Raw genomic sequence first — 4,131 nt, forward strand, 5'->3', positions numbered from 1 at the left:
AGTGGAAGTTCCCTTGTTTGCTTGATAATTTATTTTGTTCATGCCCCACGGTCACATGTGGTAGTTGGCTCTTCCTCATTTCCTGAAATTTGTCAATTGTATTAAGTGTTTTTATAATGGTTAATGGATCTTGTTTCAAAGGAAATTGAGTGCAGTTTTGTCCATTTTTTTTGTCTGCTACCTTAAGACTAGCTTGTTATAGGTAGCAGACTTGGGCTATGACAATAGCTATTTCTACCCTTCATGTGGGTTAAGCACTTCACGTCTCAAGCAGGGTACTTTTAAACTGGTCACTTGTCAAACATAGGACACTATCATGCCGAGTCCTCACAGGTGCTGGGCTACCAATCAACAGTATATCTCCAGATCAGGAGCCAAGTGGGTTTGTGGATTCAACTTCAACACATAATTATGTGTTTTTATACATTGTGTCTCATTATATCTGTTTATCTGTCTCTCAATTATGTGTTTTCTAGCTATTTTTGTTTAAATCTAAGGATCATGGCAATATTTTAAAATCATTTTTATGTTATATCTATTATTGCTATTTTATTTTATATCTATTATTGTATCTATTTTATTTAATGTGGAGTGGATTGATATATCTGATTCTACTCACTGCACCGTTTTAAATAAAATCCATTAAAATTTAGATACAATTTTAGAAATATAACCCATTAAAGCTTATGTTCAAGAAAAATTGATTTGCTTGAGAATTATTTGATCCTGTGACCTTTGTAAAATAATGAATTAATGTACTAATTTATTAATACACTAGAGCTAATTGCACGTTTCATCATCAATTCTTTTCATGAGGAATTTGATAATATCTCTTAGATCTAAAATAGTTAGGCAATTTCTCAGTATTATTATTCTTATCATTACTTATACTTTGACCATTTTGTTAGTACAATCCTGGTATTATGACAAATTCTTTTTTGTTCTTTGCCAAAATAAGATTTTAATTTGAAGTCATTTGAAAGACACTGAGTAAGGAAGGAGACTAAGACTCAAGAGATGTAAATTTCAAATTTCTATTCTGTTCAAGCCCCATCAGCAATCTCTGACTTGCCAAAAAGTTGCTTTCTTTGGTAAGTCTCTCTTCAGCTTCCTGGAGAGAGACCTTTTCCCATAAGCCATCTTCAATTTTTTTTTTTTTCTAGAGTAGCGTTTTATTTCCAGGAAACAGCATATGTACTGGAGATGGTTTTTTTTTGTTTTGTTTTTTTTTTTAAGTAGGTCTAATATGTTTATCAAAGTGGGGGTAGGGCAGAGGTGAATTGGAAAGATTCTCTAGAATTTTTTCATCATCTTGCTGCAACCAGAAATCCATATGTGGAAATGACATCCAAGAACACAGTCCCAGATGAAGTTGTTCTGCCTTTGCCTTATACATACTACTTGATGGCCCTCCTGTTAAAGCTGTATAGCATGCAGCTCCTTCTCTGGACCACCATCTTGGAAGGAGGCTCTGTAAATCTCTGTAGTTTTAATGTTGACAGCAATTCCAAAAATTATTGGAAAGTGATTTTCAGTCTTTTCCAGGTCATTTAATTCTGTCACATATTATGTCACTAAGTGAATGTCATCTTGCCTGTCAAATTCACTAAGTTGTTGAATCAGTTTTTATGACAACTGCCTATTCTTACTGAAGCTACCCACAAGGTCTAATTCCAGCCTTCCACACTGAGCATGGTCAGAACAAGATTTTATGAAGTTCATGACCAAGGGGACCTCAGCTTTGGTGTTGGTTCCATCACAATGTGTCAAATAGGGAGCCCCATTACCTGTGTACTTCAGGATCACAATGTGACAAGTGGTGGCATCATCAGAACCCAGAATGGAGATGGAGCCATCTTTTGGGGAGATCATTGCAAGCTTTCTTTGCTGAACATACAGAAGGCCCTGGGGCCCCTCTTATTGAACACACTGACTTCTGAGAAGTCTGACTCTTTCTTCCTGAAGTGGGTAGGCTTGGACGAGGTCCTCGGTGAACTGTGGCAGCGGCAACCACCACCCCTCTAGCAGTAGTGGCACCATCATGAGGTTCCTTCCCTGTCATGACAAATTCTTAAAAAACTCACATTCCCTTTCTTCTTAACTGTTTTTTCCCCCCTGTACTTTTTCTCTCATATAATCTCAAACTCTAAGTACCATAATCTAGCCTCGATTGTTTCTGAGCTGCTGCCTTTTCTTTCTGAACTTTTGCTGCCTTCTGAATGGATTTTCTGGGCTGAACCTTATTTCCAATTTCTTATATTTATTTTCCTCTTCCTAAACTACTTCAACTTCTGGACTGTCTGTAAACATTTTATTGACATTTATTTTCCTTAAAAAATGGGATGTCAAAAAAACAGACAGACAGAAAGAATGCCCAGAAAGTTCTGGATTATGTAATAAATTGTTTGCATTAAAAAAGAAAAAAATAAGGAATAAAAGCCTGGCAGATGTTTGGATATTTTTTCACCTTAGTTTGGCTCTCATACACATTCATAAAAGGCTATGAATAAACTATTGTTATGTGACTAAAACTACTTTGATATCTGTCTGCCCAAATACTAATCCAGTTGTGTCACATGATACAACTATCAACAGAGGCTATTTGTTAAACCTAGTTAATGTCTTCCAAATCCCCAAACTTGCTTCTGATGCTAATCTGAAAGAAGTAGGATAAACGTTTAAAAGAAAACTGAGGTTTTATTTCCTCGAGTATTGTGCACGAGTTTTGCTTGTTTGGTTTGTGTAACCATGAGTTAAATAGAGTTAAGGGGAGTTGTTTCCCTCCAACGCAAAGGTGTCAAAGTATGTTTAATGTTGAATTTGTTGAGCTAGATGAGGAGATACATGAGGAGAATGTTATTTTTTCTTTCTGGAGTCTCTCTCCTGCCTGGCTTGTCTGTTGAACTCATGCAGTTCAGGCTTCATTTCACCAGCCCTCTCCCAGCAGCTCCTCCTTGGGTATACAAAAACTGCTCCTCTTTCAATCCCTCCCCACCCCCTGATATTGTCTAACAAACTTTCTCCCAACCTTCATAAGCTGCCAAAAAGTTGGTATTATTTTTGACATATAGTATGTCTTTACTAGATCTGAATCTTTTAATCAATTTAAACATTTTGCAAACCAAATTATGAATTTCTCCATAAAAAATCCTATTAATAACTTCATATCAGTTTTCTTAATAGAATAAAAGTTACTTGATTACTGGTCAATCAAGAAAAATGGAGTAATAAAAAAATGTGTAACCAGAATGTTATTTACTCTTTATTGTTAATCTCTACTTCTCCTGAACTACAATCAATCAATCAATCTATCAAATTTAAATAGTAGTATCTCTTTCTTTAGAAAATACTATGCTTTTCTGGAAAGTCTATTTTATTTTTGCTTTGAAAGAACCTAGAGTAAAGCAAAGCATTGTGCAGAACATTTTCCAGTATGCTGCTTTTATCTCAGAAGAACCTACCCAATCCATTTCTCTACTTCACAAAAATACAAAATAATGCAGTTTAAATAACAAATACAGAATGTCTTTAAAGGACAGAGTTAGAATAAAGTTCACTATTTATATGCTAGTTGTTAAAAGAGGTCGTTTATCATGTTTTTTTTTGCATTAAAAGTAGAGTGATATTTAATATAGTCAGAATGGTGTTGTCAGGACTGTTTTCGGTCTTGAGTATATCCTGGGATTGAAGTAAATATTAAACTGTAAAATCATAAAAGCTTATCAAGGATAAGTTTTTGATTAATGAGATTCATAATTAGAACACAAGGCTTCTCCAGTACTTACCAAGAAGCTGGTTACCACATTTACAATTCAAATCAAAAAAGAGATGAATCGGGAATGAAGCTATGCCAATCCCAGTTGTTAGGTACAAGGGTTGATCAAAACGGTCAGATTCTAGTCCTTCTACTCTGATGTCTTTTTATTTTAGTAACAGTGGAGATGACAACTCAGGAAGCTATCCCCAGAGGGACTTAAAAGCCTTTAAATGATTGAATTCAAGGAGCATACAGCTGAATTCCCATTATGCATGTGAATTAGCCATTTATAGTTAATGTTCTATGAGGCCTCTACTGTTTTATCAAGCAAAATTAATAGCTATTACACAAAATTTCAAGCACCTGTGTGTGGC

General features: G+C 35.1%; 1 pseudogene; it reads right to left on the minus strand.

The window, feature by feature from the left end:
* Positions 1 to 1,003: 1,003 nt before the first annotated feature.
* Positions 1,004 to 2,040, minus strand: LOC107517306 (annotated as a pseudogene).
* Positions 2,041 to 4,131: the final 2,091 nt, after the last annotated feature.

Source organism: Rousettus aegyptiacus, unplaced genomic scaffold (assembly GCF_014176215.1).
Source record: "Rousettus aegyptiacus isolate mRouAeg1 unplaced genomic scaffold, mRouAeg1.p scaffold_m13_p_5, whole genome shotgun sequence".
Classification (NCBI taxonomy): Eukaryota; Metazoa; Chordata; class Mammalia; order Chiroptera; family Pteropodidae; genus Rousettus; species Rousettus aegyptiacus.